Here is a 17,604-nt window from a genome sequence, read left to right as displayed (position 1 = left end):
GGCGTGCATAATTTTTGGACTGTTGTGTGTGAATCGTGTCTAGTTTTAATGCCTCGTATTTAGGTCATGCATTGTCTTGGCTTTTTTCATGTGGTTAATTCGACTTTTAGTTGGCAATAGCTAAAATTAGCTGGGGTTTCCAAAACTATGTTCATTTTTAAGAGCAGATTCTCACGGTTAAAATGTGGCGACCAGGATCGATAATACGCAAGAGGCCAACTCTATCCTAAGATCGCCAATTCCTCAACAGACTCAATAAGCGCAGGTGGTGGTGGACTCATTTATTCGAGCTGATCCGAGCCACAACTAATATCATTAACACGCATTCTACCATTTTTCTGTTACTCCACGGAACTTTTTGGAGAAACTGCAATAGCACAAGTTGACTTGCTAGTTCAAGAATGATTACAAAAGGAATTTCTTTCTTTCTTCGATGCCTGAGAGCCCGAAAATTATTTGCTTGTTCAGCAGTGTGAGCTGGCGCATTCTAATGATCACAATATTTCTAATTGGCATTATCCACACTCAACGGTACCGGACTTGTGAATGTATTGGGGAAGCTTATCCGTATACATCATAAGCGCTAACATCGGGCAGTATCTACCTATGGTTTAGTGCCTATGATGTCTACGGATAAGTTTCCCCAACACATTCCCAAGTCCGGGACCACTGAGTGTGGATACTACCTATTAGGTGTACTACGGTGATGAGATAGGAAATTGCATGGAAATTACTTTCTTGACTTGCGATTGGCTATAAGTACATTTTTGAAAAATTCTGGTAAGCACACTTCTATGTCCTAATTCGCTGTTACTAATTGACCAGTTTCCAGAGCAATAGCAGTTCCAATTTTGGCCCTGGGGAAATAAATTGGTATCATCACTTTTATTACTGTCTTTTGCTGCCTTATCTTGACGGACGGATTGACTCCTTCTGGGCTTCATACCATGGACTGCTGTTTGGTTTCCTTTTACTTTCAGAATCAAGTTTCGTCACCTTTAACGACTTTGTCGAAGATGGTGGACTGACCATTGTATGTCTGTCTGCCTGTCTGGCGTCTGCGGAATATTTTTCTTTTTTACAAAATTTAGCCATGTGGGGAATCAAATGTGAGTGCTCGGTTAGAACTTTTCAAAATTGGTCTTATTCATGATATTGGGGACATAGGATGTGAGCGATCAAAATGTGTTCCACAAAAAGTCAAACAGGACCCGTTCTCAAAACCTATCCAGCCGAAAAATCTGAAAAATTTAACAAGTATGCATCTAGTCAAAACCTAAGCCTGAAAATACGTTACAAATCTTTTTACATAACCTTAAAAACAGCGTATTACTATATTTTGGAAATTTATCCGAAAGTCCCCCTTATGTTCATCCTTAAAGTACAAGATAGCATTAGTATAGGTGATAATAAAAGGCATAACTTTAGGAGGTTTGAATGATACCCAACTACTATTAACGAAGTTATAGAAAGTCAAAGTTTTGCATTTCACGTAAAGTTATTGGACTTAAAGATGTGCATTACATCATCATTATATAAAGTGAACTTATATGAACGGCGCGATCCATTTGACATTTTAGTTTTCCTTTTTTAGTCATTTGTATATCAGTATAAATTACTCGAGACTGACATGTGCATGTATATGTATGTGCTAGTTGAGTTTTGGGTAGTGTCCAATAGGATAGGCATGTATATACGTCACACCAGTGATATTTACTTTAAGTAAATATGCATGCATAAAAAGGGGTGGTCAAAGGGTAGTATAGGTCCAAGAGCGAGACGTGAATTTGTACACACGATGGAGAATAAAACCTGGGAAACGCCTGCTGAACCAACACCAAGAGCTCTACTACCAAACCCTATCTCCAACTCCACGTGGTGACCGCTAGAAGCTTTCATAACGAAAAGCTGCAGACGGAGAAGGATGAAGGCGAGTCTCCCGCGCCTAAAAACGGGACAAATTGTATCAACTGGTCCTCCAGGTTAAGGGTTGGGTAGAGCTGACAATCCTACACGTAAAACAACTTGTCACGAAGCCACAACAGGAGCCTCGGACTGGACGGATAATAAAACGACAAACCCGGCAACTAAAAACGAATAACGATTTCCGCATTTTCTCATGCAACGTGCGCTCCCTGTGCAGATATGGAGCTGCCAACCAGCATAGGGCTCATGCAACGTGCGCTCCCTGTGCAGATATGGAGCTGCCAACCAGCATAGGGCTCATGTAACAGCGTTGCAAGAGATGCGTTGGACAGGGACCGATTTCCTGGGGAAGAGTCACTACACCATATATTATAGTGGCCATCCAGTAAACCATGTGCTCGGAGTAGGTTTCTTAGTCAGCCAAAAAATGAAACGTGCTGTTATCGGCTTTGAAAACATAAGCGAACGGCTATGCACTCTGCGCTTGCGAGACAAATTTAAATATATAAGCCCCATTAATATTGACGCCCCTACAGAGGAGACTGCAGAGTCTAAAAGGCTGTAGAACGAACACTCGAAGCCTGTTCCAGATATGACATCAAAATCATACTTGGGGATTTTCGCAGCAAAGTAGGGACGGAGCCCGTATTCAGGCGATACGTTGGCTTCCATAGCTTACATCAAAATACAAATGATAACGGACTGCGTATTATCCAATTAGCAGTGTCACAGTAAATGATTGTTGGAAGTACCTGGTTTGCGTGGAAAGCGGTCCACAAACAAACGTGGTCCTCTCCAGACGAGTGGTCAACCAAATTGACCGCAAACCGTAAGTGCAATTCATCGGTTTAAAAATCATAAGCCGCCAGGAGCCGATGGAATTGCAGCCGAATGGGTTAAATATGGAAGCGACCAATTACACTGCTTAGCTCATCGTCTTATACTCAAGATGTGGGACAGCGAATCAATGCCTGATGATTGACAAGGAACCATTATCTGTCCCATACATAAAAAGGGAGATATCACACAGCGCAGCAATTATTGGGGTGTCACGTTGCTAAGTACCATCCCCCATACGCGCACCCCCCATTGGCCCAAACCAAAGAAGCTTCACTCCAGGCAAATCAGCAACAGATTAGTATTTCTCTCTGCGGCAAGCGATGGAATATGGCCATCAGTTGCACCATCTTTTCATCGACTTTAAAGCCTATTTGCCAGGGTAAAACTGTACACGGCCATGAGAGAATTCGATATCCCGACAAAATTGATAAGACCGACTAGGCTGACCCCGACCAATGTGTAAGGCCAGATGAAAGCAGCAGGATCACTCTCAAGACCATTCGACATCAACAACGGTCTACGACGAGGGGATGCCCTATCATGCGTAAATGCGAGAGGCATCATCCTCTTCAAGTCCATCCAACTACTGGTCTATGCTGACAATATCGACATAATGGGAAGAACGACCCGAGACGTACAAACTGCTATCATCCAGATCGAGCAGGCGGCGCAAGATCTTGGGCTACACATCCAACCAACCCACAATATCAAACCGGACTGGCCAAACAGGAAGAATAAAGATAGGAGACTACAACTTTGAGACTGTTGATAATTTCTCCTATCTAGGATCGAAAATCACAACCGATAACAGCTACAACAATGAAATCCGCGCACGGTTGTTGGCAGCTAACAGAGCCAATTTCAGCTTACAAAAACTGTTTAGCTCGAAACGTCGCACCATAAGGTCAAAGCTCTTAGTGTACAAGACAATGATCTTGCCAGTCTTCATGTATTCCTCGGAGACTTGGGTTCTTTGCAAAAAAAACTGCGAACTCTTGGTCATGTTCTAGAGTAGAATCCGCCGAAGAATTCTGGCGCCTAGATGAGGATGGACGATTCCGTAGCCCACATAGCCTACATAACGGCGAAATCTATGAGCGATACAATGACCATCAAGTTGTGGATGAAATCCGGCTCAATAGGTTACGATGGGCTGGTCACTTAATCCGTATAGATGAGGATGATCCCACCCGAAAAGTCTATAAGGGCAATATCTGTGATAGGCAAAGAAGCCGAAGCAGACCCTGGCTGAGATGGAACGAATTGGTGGACCTCGGCGCAAAACCGGGAATTCTGAAGTTCCTTATTAAGGTAGACTAGACCGGGTACCGGTTGTTAGGCCGTTGATGATGATGATACATTAAAAGTGGAAGTACGCGAAGATGCGTTAGAAGAATTTGGATGGTCAGCGTTTGTTTATTTAGGATTAGCACAATATTGATGTCTTTGATATGTATGGAGCTTAGCAATTAATGATGAAATATTTTGCATTTTTAGCTATGTACGAATGGAAAACCGTGCATAGGGGGTTCCTCACATAAAATGGACACAAAACCTTTATACTCCAAGCGCGCAGCTATCGATATCCCGACTTGGTAAATTTAGTAAGGAAATATTTAGCGAAATGAACGGATAACCTATCGGAAAGACTTTTTGGTGTGTCCCAGATGACGATCAAATATTCGTGATACAGCCATGGCCAGTTCATTAGCAACCATTTCCAGGGTAAACCTGCGATCTTCGTCTAATTTAGCTTTCACAAACCACAATCCTGTCATCACTCGAAGAACCTTTATGATCTTTATGCGGTTCGCCCTCCAAGGAAAAATGCCCTGTCTGGAATTTTACTTTGACACAGTTTCCAGTGAGAATGCATTCAAGCTATGTCCATTTCGGTGCTCGTTAAAAATTTGCGCTGAACGGACTGAATTTCCTGCTTTATTGGTGACAGAATTCGCGTAAGCATAGCATTACTAAATGTGCGTTTTTTGTCTCTATTCCCACTGATCTTTATGAAATTTCACATAAAATACCATTAAACTGTGACAGACAACCGGCAATTTGCCAAGTTGCCCTAACTACAAATGAAAGTGTCAATGTATCAAACTTTTGCTCGTCCCTCCATTGCTGTAGCAGAATATTCGTCCTTTGAATGTAAAATTTCCAAATTTAGAATAACCTTGCCATTTCGGATGTGATCAAATCGTGTCACGCCACTAGTCCAACGCATTTTCGTCTCCATTATCGCAAGATACCGTTCATTGTCTTTTATAGTCTGGCCGACTTATGTAGAACCATGGAGGGCGACTGGGCGAGCGACATTGCGGTAAACTTTAGATATGAGACGTTCATTGCTACGTCGATCACAAAGAACACCAGTTGTGGAACGCCACTTCATCCAAGTTGCGCTAATGCGTGAAGCAATTTCGCAACACATTTCTCCATTGGTTAGAGCATTAACCCATTGACAGTGATTGTCCCTGTTGCATTAGGATCGGCCGTCAAAAAATCGGACGCTAGGAAAATCATCTGCATAAAGCGGTGTATAGGGCGCTGTATGTTGGATGTCCCGTGTGGCGGTGTCCATAACAGGAACAAAGAGGAGTTGTGAAAGGGCGCTTCCTTGATGAACACCAACAGAGGCATGAACCAGTTTTGATACACCCACCACTTTTCGAGCTTTACGGCTTGACTCACGGTTATTTCCACGATTTCGTGAATACGGTTGTCAAGAATACGTTGAAAAATCTTCGCGGTATGCGAGAGCAATCGGATCGGATTGCAATTTGAACATTCTGCTGGACTACCTTTCTTTTTCCATATTAGAACTTTGATAATTTCTCGCCAGTCAGATCGTGTTCCATCTTCGTAAATAACCCGATTGAAGAATTCACTGAGCCACAGTGTTGGGTCCCAGAGTTCAAATGCGATGTCGGCAGGTCCTGTGAATTTCCCGGATTTCATTTGTTTTGTTGCTTCTTCGGCTTCAGTTGCGCTGACTGGTGGAATTGCTCCAAATGTCAGCAACGCTTGTGGAAGTGGAGGATGAACAAATTCTTCCGTTGGAAATCTGCTCAAAATATTCTCGCCATCTATCCGTAGCGGCTCGACGGTCATAAGCAAAGCATCGTTCTTGTCAGTAACGCAACACAAGTGTTCAACATTCTGTGTGCATGGGTTTCAAGCTTTAACAAGTCAATACAGATCTCTCTCTCGCCAATCCAATTTTTGTAATGGACCGCTCGACTGACAGCGATCTTCATTCAACATCGTCATTCCAAAGCCAAGTATCCAGGTTGTTGAAACGCTTATCAGGCTTAGTAACCATAAGGGTTGCATAAGCCGCTTTGTTGATCGTATCTTTATCTTGATTCCACGATACCCCCACATTCGTAATGTTTAGTAATTGGATATGTGAGATCATTTTTTTTCTCTTCTCATGAAATCGCCACCATTTAATGCGCAGCGGGTCAATGCGTTGGTTACGGTGTTTTATCGGTGGCTTGATTCGCAAGACAGCAACCTACGGCGTGGTGTGACCGCCTTATAGGGACGGTGGTAAAATGTCGGCGTCTTATGAGAATATAGTTGATTTGCATTTTACTGTTCCCAATATAAATGAGGAAAGATAAGACAATAGCTTGATGAACCATGTATTCTTAAGTACAAGATCATGCTTTTCCACAAAATTGACTATACGCTCGCCACCCTTATTGCGGGCCCTAAATCCCTTCCCCCATGGCACTTGCTTTTTCACCCACATGACCATTAAGGTCGGCTGCAATGATGATATAGCTATCAGTAGGCACGTTACAGATCTTTGTATCGGGAAGTTGCCAGAAGACATCTTTGTCAGTATCGGATCGACCTGTCTGTGATGCGTACGCGGTGAAGAAGTAAATAGTGATCGGCCGATATAATAGTGAGCTTCATCAGCCGGTCATCAAATTGTTCGACTTTTTTAATGGTTTCATAGAAACCCTCTGAGATTTCAAAGCCAACACCGCATTGAGTGTGTGGGGAAGTTTATTTCCATTTTTAAGGCGCTCAAGTACTATTTCGCAATTTTTGGCCGGTCTCGTTCCCTCTCGCCAGGGTGGGGGAGATCAGGTAGGATTTAGCGCAATATTTAAACGATTAAAAGTGCATGTGGCAGAATTTACGATGCAAAAACTAATAATTCCAATACTTCGCCTATATCAATAATGGCAGATAATAAAACGCACCTATTGACTTTACGACTCTGCAGTTCACATTAGCTGATTTAGTCACGGCATTCAATCTTATGCTGAGGTTGCAATGTTTAGTGCATGATTCTCAGGATTAATCGATACTGCAGAGTACAGGACCTATTCGCAAATTCTATTTATTAATTGAAAAACGTTGATAATAATTAACTCCACCGGGCTTACCAACAAGGCAGTCATCAAGGAAAGACAAAGCGTCTGGTTTTCCTTCGCCAGTCGCCCGCAGAAAATGAACGTTGTTACTCTTAACGGGTATTATCTTTACCGCTTATTGACGGTCTATTCATCCGTCTTCCAAACCCAGGATTTCCTACAAACGATGCGTTGTGGTAGGCATAGCTTAATGAAGCTGCCAAGTATGAGATAGTCATCATAGTTCCAAGGCAATTTTCTTATCAGTTCATGACCAAGTCGTTGGGGCTGATGAACGAAGTCTTCGAAAAGTACTTGATGCTGGACAGGAAGAGAAAGTTCGTAATAAAGAAGTTTCGCAGCTTCGCCACTAAATCAGTGCAAAGGGATTTGGTTAGTTTCGAGTTAACAACGAAATAAAGAAGAACGTCATCAATTCAAATGACCAAAATTAGCTGTACTAATTAACAAAAGTCGACTCGAGTTACTATTTGAGTATCTTCCACCTCAGGTTCACTACATATATATGTTCCCAATCAGATAAGTAACAGTGGCCAAGAACGGAAATCGCTGGTTAAATATCGGACCAGCGTTCAAAAAGTATGATTAGCTATTTTTAAGGTTTTTTGTAAAACAAAACCTTATTATTAAAATCGGTTTACTGTCGGTTTACGCATTTTTCTCTGAGACTGTAGCAGCGATTGACACTAAATTTGGTGGAACTGTGAAGGCTCACGCATACTGTGAGTTCCATCCTTTTATATCGAACTTAAGGGGGGGGGTCCCCATACATGCGAAAGGGGGGTGTAAATTTTTTTTCACCAAATATAGTCAAATGAAAGGTTTCGATTAGTACTTTCAGAAGCTTAGTTTTGAAATTTGTTGGAAAGGCGGGGAGTGCGGGGGATTGAAAGTGGTCATTTATTTAATGGGGCCATTCTCAGAAACTCCCCAACCGAAAAATCTGAAAAAATCAAGAGGCTGCCAATATATGGTGGCTAGGCTCAGAAATACCTTCCATACCAATATCCCTTTATATAAAGTTAATAATAGTATATTACTATAGTTTTTTGTAATTGGCTGTAAATCCCCCTTAAATTCATCCTAACACCAGCAATGTAGGCTATAATACAGAGCTTGATCCTACCAAGTTTGGTAGAAATCGCACTATTCCTAACAAAGTTATAATAGGTCAACGTTGTCACTTCTTTGGAAATTCAAGATTTTAAATGTCAATATCCCCCGAAAGTGGATATTCTCACATAATATATGCGTATATTACCTGTTACATAGTAATGGGTCAAAGGGTAGTATAGGTCCCGGGGCGAAACGTGGATTGGTACCCACGATGGAGCATAAAACCTGGGAAATGCCTGCTGAACCAACACCAACAGCTCTACTACCAAACCCTATCTCCACCTCCACGTGGTGACCACTGGGAGCTCTTTCTTGACGAAAAGCTGCAGACGGAGAAGGATGAAGGCGAGTCTCCCGCGCCTAAAAACGGGACAAATTGTACCAACTGGTCCTCCAGGTTGGGGGTTGGGTAGGGCTGACAACCCTACACGGAAAACAACATGTTACGAAGCCACAACAGGAGCCTCGGATAGGACGGATTTCAAAACGACGGACCCGGCAACGACAAAGGAACAACGATTTGCGCATTTTCTCATGGAACGTGCGCTCCCTGTACAGAGATGAAGCTGATAAGCAGCTAGCCGATACCCTGTCCCAATATAGGGCTGATGTAACAGCGTTGCAAGAGATGCGATGGACAGGGACCGGTTTCCTGGAGAAGAGCCACTACACCATATATTATAGCGGCCATCCAGTAAACCATGTGCTCGGAGTAGGTTTCTTAGTCAGCCAAAAAATGAAACCTGCTGTTATCGGCTTTGAAAGTATAAGCGAACGGCTATGCACTCTGCGCTTGCGAGGCAAGTTTAGAAATATAAGCCTCATAAACGTTCACGCCCCTACAGAGGAGACTGCAGAGTCGGAGAAGGATACCTTCTACGAGGCAGTAGAAAGAACCCTCGAAGCCTGTCCCAGATATGATATCAAAATCATACTTGGGGATTTTAACAGCCAAGTAGGGAAGGAGCCCGTATTCAGGCGATACGTTGGCTCCCATAGCTTACACGAAAAAACAAATGATAACGGACTGCGGACTATTCAATTAGCAGGGTCACACGAAATGGTTGTTGGAAGTACCTGGTTTGCGCGGAAAGCGGTCCACAAACATACGTGGGCCTCTCCAGACGGGACCACTTTCAACCAAATTGACCACGTGTTGATCGAACGCCGCCACCTCTCAGCCTTGATGAATGTCAGGACATATAGGGGGGCCAATATAGACTCGGATCACTATCTCGTTGGCATGGTGCTCCGAGCTCGAATAACAATACCACCTAGAATCCCCTCTGACAATCAGGTGAGAGTGAACACTGAAGCCATCCACAACACAACCCTCCGCGACACCTATAAGAGGGAAATGGATGCCGCAATAACCGCAGTCAATAGAGGACCTGGAGATGAAGCATCAACTAATGATCTTCACAACCACCTGAAGAACGTTATCATGGATACGGCCACAAATATACTTGGCCCCAGCCGCAAAAGGAGTCGGAACGGCTGGTTTGACGATGAATGTAAGCTAGCAACGGAACGGAAGAATGCCGCATACCGAGTAATGTTGCATTCTCAAAGAACGCGGGCACGCGCAGAGACTTATCACGAACTCCGTCGAGCGGAGAAGCGACTTCACAGACGGAAAAAGGAAGCCTGGGAGAACCAACAAGTCTGTGAACTAGAAAAGTACAGGGAGCAACCGCACCAGGCGCGGAAGTTTTACCAACAAGTCAGCAGGATGAAGCCTTATACACCTCGATGCTCATCCTGCCGAGACAAAGAGGGAAATCTGATTTCCGACAGAATGGGCATATTAGAGCGATGGGTTGAGTACTTTGATGAGCTACTGAACAACCAGAACATCGGCGAGTTGGAGGTCCCGCCAACTGAAGACGACGGACAAATACTGCCACCACCAAGTTTAGGAGAAACAGTCCGTGCAATTCATCGGCTAAAAAATCATAAGTCGCCAGGAGCCGATGGAATTACAGCCGAATTGGTTAAATATGGAGGCGACCAGTTACACCAAGTGGTTCATCAACTTGTGCTCAAGGTATGGGACAGCGAATCAATGCCTGACGATTGGCAGCGAGGCATAATCTGTCTCATACATAAAAAGGGAGATATCACACAGTGCAGCAATTATAGAGGTATCACGTTGCTGAGTACCATCTATAAGATATTCTCCACTATCTTGCTAGGCCGGATAGCCCCATACGCCCAGAACATCATTGGCCCATACCAAAGAGGTTTCACTCCAGGCAAATCAGCAACAGATCAGATTTTCTCTGTGCGGCAGGCGATGGAAAAACTGTTGGAATATGGACAACAGTTGCACCATCTGTTCATCGACTTTAAAGCCGCCTATGATAGCATAGCCAGGGTAAAACTGTACACGGCCATGAGAGAATTCGGTATCCCGACGAAATTAATAAGACTGACTAGGCTGACCCTGACCAATGTGCGAGGCCAGATAAAAGCAGCAGGATCACTCTCAAGACCATTCGACATCAACAACGGTCTACGACAAGGGGATGCGCTATCATGCGTCCTCTTTAACCTGGCCCTCGAGAAGGTGATCCGTGATGCTGAGGTGAATGCAAGAGGTACGATCCTCTTCAAGTCCACCCAACTACTGGCCTATGCTGACGATATCGACATCATGGGAAGAACCACCCGAGACGTCCAAACTGCCTTCATCCAGATCGAGCAGGCGGCGCGAGATCTTGGGCTGCACATCAATGAAGGCAAGACAAAATACATGGTGGCAACGTCAGCACCGAAGATGAATCAACCAACAACATCAAACCGCACTGGTCAAACACAAGCACGAACAAGAATAAGGATAGGAGAATACAACTTTGAGACCGTTGACAATTTCTCCTATCTAGGGTCGAAAATCACAACCGATAACAACTACGATGATGAAATCCGCGCACGGTTGTTGTCAGCCAACAGAGCCTACTTCAGCTTACAAAGACTGTTCCGCTCGAAACGTCTCACCATAGGGTCAAAGCTCTTACTGTACAAGACTATGATCTTGCCAGTCCTCATGTATTCCTCGGAAACTTGGGTTCTTAGCAAGAAAAATTGCGAACTCTTGGCCGCGTTCGAGAGAAGAATCCTCCGAAGAATTTTTGGCCCCCTACATGAGGATGGACGATTCCGTAGCCTACACAATGACGAAATCTATGAGCGATACCATGACCGTCCGGTTGTGGATAAAATCCGGCTCAATAGGTTACGGTGGGCGGGACACTTAATCCGTATGGATGAGGATGATCCCACCCGGAAAGTCTATAAGGGTAATATCTATGGTAGGAAAAGAAGACGAGGCAGACCCTGCCTAAGATGGAGCGATGGCGTGGGCCAGGACGCCAGACAGCTTTTAGGGATATCGAATTGGTGGACCTCGGCGCAAAACCGGGATGTCTGGAGTTCCTTATTAAGGCAGGCCTAGACCGGATACCGGTTGTTGCGCCGTTGATGATGATGATGATAGTAATGGGACGAACTCACACTCAAATGTCTGTATAAAAGACATACACAAAACCTTTCATATCTGAAGCGGCCAGCTTCCGATTTCCCGACTTGTTTCAGCTAAAAGGATTTTCGGACTAGCTTTGAAAACAAGTGAAGAAGAAAGGTATTATTTGTTGATGACACTTTATGAAATAGTATTAGATATGTTATGAGCAATATTGTATTATTGTATTATTAAATTACAATCCGTCCATGCTACGCACTGAAAAAGGCTATCCCAGCTGACGAGCAGATCTGCTTCGGAAGAAAGAATGGAAAATTTAGGGACAAATGCAAGCTTCTTTCTCTTGAAACTCAGATGCAATGCATTGCATTGATTTGCACTCTACCTCTACATATATACTGTAGCAGTATATATATACTGTTCACTATGTAAACGGATTAAAGTACGGATTTAGTTACTTTGCAACTCTTCTGGAGCTCATTCTAAGCGTTAAGCATTTCAGTTCGGTTTTATATGGCGCTCGTTATACTTTATTCTTCTCGCTTTTTTTGTACTGTTGAAACATGACTTAACGTAAATCCTATTATAATTTTAATATCAATTAAGATAAATTAGGACTGATAAAATTTCTATAAAGCAATAATGCACTTTGAGAATCAAACCACAATTCATACGAAGCCGAAAAAAATGCGGACACTATTGCAAACGAAATCTTCGAAAGTAAGCCGTATCTGGAAATAGTGAACGGTGCTTTAATCAATGATATTAGGGTATTAATAGGTACGAATTTATTAATTCCCGAAATGGATAGAATCATTTGAAAGAGTTATTAGTAGAGGAATGAAAATAACAAAGTTCGTTGGCCACTTATAATCAATTTTCAAGTTCGCACCAACGGAAATTTTTAAAGCTTCATTCAAGTTTCAGGAAACCTGAAATCTCCTAGTCAGCACTAGATGAGTATATCTAATATATCTATCGCAAATGGAATTAATTATTTCTGCATACATAATTTGTTTATTCTAGAAACAAATTTGGATATTTGTAGGTTGTATGGTATATGCGGGGACAGATATGTACTCTTGGGCATGTAAGTTAACACAAACGGGGTATTCACATGCCCTATTAGTATGTCATTCAAAGTATCATTATTCATTTAAAGAATTATATTAGAAAGTATATTTTAGCAACATATTTCACTAATTCAGGTAGTCATGGGGCTGACCAGCTACGCACCGAAATGCTGCTTCCTCCGTCGATGGGAGCACGGCTATTGTGTCACTGTGGTGATACCGCACTTAATACTTCAATCACTCACTCGTAATTAATTTGCTTATAGTACGAAATTCGCGAAAAGATAATAAAACGATTATGGCCCCGACCTACTCGATTGAATTGCGATAAGAAAGCTTTGTTGAAATCAACTCCGCTAACTCTGCGGCATCACTTGAGCCCGCACTCGGTGGAACTATACAAATTGAAAGAAAGTTTGTTTTCGCTCGCGGATGTTTTGAGGAGTACGTCTTTGCAATGCTGGTAAGCAAATTTGAAAAGTAAACTAACACACGGAAGCGAATTACTCTGCAGTTACCATCGGCCATGCACGCAGCCCACTCTATGGATTAAGAAAGAAAGTTGGATAATTTGCAATATTGCTAAGAGGCGCTGGCGGCGCTTTAATTGCTCCCTTATCAAACGCTCCACAGCAACCGCTGGAGGTTATAAGTTTGACATCGCGGATAAGACTAGTTAAAATTTCATATCTTATCGCCATCATCCTCTTGAACAATGCTTTGACATTTGATGGAGCGACGTCATAGTGATCTAATTTTCCATGGCTCAGATATTTATCTCGGATATCAGCACAAACAATTGCTTTGCAATAATTGCTAGAAGATTAGCTCCCAACGCATGCGAACATGTATGATGTCGGATTTAAGAGCTCATCTGGCTTACAAACAATTCAATTAATTTTTAATTTTTTTTAATTTTCAGAAGAGATGAGATGCAAAAGCTGTCCTGAATCATATCTTGTTCGTATTTTTTAATCATATTCTTTAGAAGGAAAAACACATGCATACAACCTATATCTTGCATTTCAGTCTATACACTTAGTTCAGGAATATACGTTTAATGTTGATATCTGCCAATGCTCTTTAGAACATCTGTTCACGCTATTGACCCTCTCTAGGTACGATATGTAAAAGACCTCCGTCAGCAATGAAGGCAGAGATATACTTCTCACAAAGTAAAAGAAGGACGAAGACGGCTACGGTTTCGTACCAGAGCAGAGGCCACTCATTAGACGCAGGTGTTATCCGCTCCCTTTTATAATTCGCAAACCACGACAGGGGAGCGAATTATATTCCACGTAAATCCGCCTACAGTTCGGACCAAAGCTTGACCGGAGCTAGGCACTTTTTAAGAATTGGGGAATCCTAAGTCCGCATCCAAGCCAAGAGGTGAGGCAGCGTCTGATGAGTTGCCTCTGCCCTGGCACGAAACTGTAACCGTCTTCGTCCCTCTTTTACTTTTTGAACCATTGAATAGTGGGAGCAAGTTGCTTTCCATTTGGTCCGGTCCGGCATCAAATGGATACGGACTTAGGACTCCCCAAGTCTTAAAAGTACTTCTCACAGTTCAAAAACTGGTGTAAATAACGCAGATATGCCAGTATCAAAATGCAACCACAGAGAAGTAATATTTGTAATATTTGAAACTTTTTGGACACGGCTTCGCGAAACGATGGCTGCTAACATCCGAAAATTGCATTTTTGAACAAGTTTCATCTTTGCTATGAGATTCTTGCAAAATATTATCTGCGTAAAACAGTACATAGGGTGGATATCCCTTGTGACATTGTCTACAACAAGATCAAAGAGGAGTAATGAGAGGGCACTCCCTTGATGAACACCGACAAAGGGACGAAGAGTTCGTGTGGCACACAGTCAAACGCTTTCTCCTGATCCAGAAATGCAATTTAAGGAGGGCGGTGGGCAGCTTATATTGCGTCAGTAGTTCCGCAGCTCTTTAAAAACCTGGTTTGACTCACAGTTATTTGAACGATGTTGTGAGTACGGGTGTCCAGAATACGTTCAAAAATCTCCATGGTATGCAACAATAAGCTGATTTGACAGAAATTTGAACACTCTGTGGAGTACCTTTTTTCCCATATTGGAACTGTGGTTCTTCCTTGCCAGTCAGATTGTGTTCTACATTCCCCAATAACCCGATTCAAGAACTCATTGAGCCTCAGTCAGGTCATGCTGCTTTTCCCGATTTCATTCGTTCGATTGCTTACTCGACTTCAGTGGCCCTGCCAGATGGAACCACTCTAAATGTCGGCAGTGCTTCTGAAAATGGACTGTAAACAAATTCTTCAGTTGAAATCTGTTCGAAATATTCTAGCCTTCTATCTGTCGCCGTTCGGTAATCGGTAAGCAAAGTATCTTTTTGTGATAAACGCAACAGAAGTATCCAACATTTGATCTTTAACAAGTCGATACAGATCACTCTCATTGTCCCAGTTGTTTTATTGTAGAGAAACTTATGATAGAGATGCTCCTTTTCACGATCCTTGATTTTGGCATCGTCATTCCGAAGTCAAGTATCTCGCTTGGTGAACTGCTTGCGAGGCTTGAGGACCCCGTAAGTTGCATAGGCACTTTGCGGATCGTATCTTTAACTTGGTTTCACGATTCTTCGACATTCGTAATGGTTTCTAATTGCGTGAGATTATTTCTTCTTTTTTCTCACGAAATCGCCACCAATTTATGCGCGACTTTGCGCACACTGTTTTATTGGTGGCTTTATTCGCAAGACGTCCATCAACAGTCGATATGAGGTGAGATGATCCCATAGATAACGGCTTTGCAATCAGTGTCGGCGATAAAATATCGGCGTCTTATAAGGATACAGTCGTCACTGTAAAATGTAGGGAGATAAGAAAATTATATGATGAACCATGTATTCAAAGGTCAAGGGCATGAGTGGCCGCAAAATCGGCTATACAACCACCCTCATTGGGTGTTCGAAACTCTTCTCCACTATGGTACCTGTTGCCGTCTGCCTTTTCAGCCATATGACCATTGCAAGTAAGGTCGCCCGCAATGACGATATAGTCATCAGCAGGCATGTTATAGGTCTTTGTATTGTATTGTATTGAAGTTGCCAGATAGCATCTTTTTCGACATCGGATCGACCTGTTTGTGGTGCGTATGCGGTGAAGAAGTGAATAGTGGGATCAATTGATATAAGCTTCAACAGCCGGTCATCACATCGTCCGGCTTCTTTAATTGCATCACGGAAACCCTGTGGCATGACGATGCCGACACTGTACTGAGTCCGTAAGCTACAAAAATATTATAGAAAAATTTATAGTCATTTCTACCGCGTTCTATGAGTATGTCGCAGCTTTTGGTACCGCACCAACGAGTTTCTTGTAAAGCGCAAATATCAATGCGCTTTCTTCGAAGGACCTTTCTGAATTTTTCCGCCTTTCTAGCGAGGGTGTCAATATTTTGCATGCGGATAAGTACCTTTTTTGCCCGTATTAATTTACTTGTGCGCTGGCGGCCGTCCATGTCTTAAGAAGCCTTGCCCATTTCTCGATAGGACCGGGGCCCGTCTTGACGCATCGATTGATGTGCACGCCTAGCATTTCTTCGAGGCCTAGGATATCTTCACACGATCATTTTTGTTTTAAACCCCAAACCCTCCTCCAGAAGGTCCTTGGGACGAACATACTACATAAATAACATAGCGGAGTTTTTCATTAATTTATTTAGCTTTTAAAATCGTTTTAAGAACTCCTAATCTCTCTCGTCAGAAAGAATAAGGATAATAGAATACAACTTTGAGACCGTTGACAATTTCTCCCATCTAGGGTCGAAAATCACAACCGATAACAGCTACGATAATGAAATCCGCGCACGGTTGTTGTTAGCCAACAGAGCCTATTTCAGCTCGCAAAAACTGTTCCGCTCGAAACGTCTCACCATAGGGTCAAAGCTCTTACTGTACAAGACAATGATCTTGCCAGTCCGTATGTATTCCTCGGAGACTTGGGTTCTTAGGAAGAAGAATTGGCCGCGTTCCAGAGAAGAATCCTCCAAAGAATTTTTGGCCCCCTACATGAGGATGGACAATTCCATAGCCTACACAATGACGAACTCCATAAGCGATACCATGAACGTCTTGTTGTGGATAAAATCCGGCTCAATAGGTTACGGTGGGCGGGTCATTTAATCCGTATGGATGAGGATGATCCCACCCGGAAAATCTATAAGGGCAATATCTATGGTAGAAAAAGAATTCGAGGCAGACCCTGCCTAATCAGGAGCGATGGCGTAGGCCAGGACGTCAGACAGCTTTTAGGGATATCGAATTGGTAGACCTCGGCGCAAAACCGGAATGTCTGGAGTACCTTATTAAGGCAGGCCTAGACCGGATACCGGTTGTTGTGCCGTTGATGATGATGATGAATCTCTCTCGTTGGCAGCTTGGTGCACAGTGAGGCAGCTTGGTGCACAGTGAGTTCCAGCGTTTATAAAATGGGAGTCAGACATTGGAAGCAATTATGAAGTTCTAGTTCTTAGAAATAGAAGTTTTCTATATGTTAGCCTTGCAGCAATAAGTTTATAACTTCATAATGATTAACATTATCGCGTTTAGGATAATTGTAAAGAAAGTTTCGGTTTCGAGATCTGGATAGTGCGGTCTCCTGCTTTTCTAATACCTTTGCTGGGATGTCCGTATCATTTCTGATAATTCATAGTAAAGATCATATTAGGTTTTGAACGTCTGTTAAACTTTCTTCCTTTTTACTTTCTTTTGCAGTAA

The 17,604-nt window shown here is 42.9% G+C and overlaps 1 protein-coding gene across 1 annotated transcript in view; it reads right to left on the bottom strand.

The window, feature by feature from the left end:
* The window catches only part of LOC119649479 (facilitated trehalose transporter Tret1-like), a 44,814-nt gene extending 31,319 nt beyond the window's left edge, over positions 1-13,495 (bottom strand). The window contains exon 1 of the mRNA XM_038051647.1: positions 13,000-13,495. The gene's annotated coding sequence lies outside the window, so the exon portion shown is untranslated. The remainder of the gene's footprint in view (positions 1-12,999) is intronic.
* Between the last annotated feature and the right edge of the window lie 4,109 nt (positions 13,496-17,604).

The sequence above is a fragment of the Hermetia illucens genome, chromosome 2, assembly GCF_905115235.1.
Source record: "Hermetia illucens chromosome 2, iHerIll2.2.curated.20191125, whole genome shotgun sequence".
Lineage (NCBI taxonomy): Eukaryota > Metazoa > Arthropoda > Insecta > Diptera > Stratiomyidae > Hermetia > Hermetia illucens.
The sequence above is the reverse complement of the archived record's forward strand: the minus strand, read 5'-3'. Positions and strand labels throughout refer to the sequence as shown.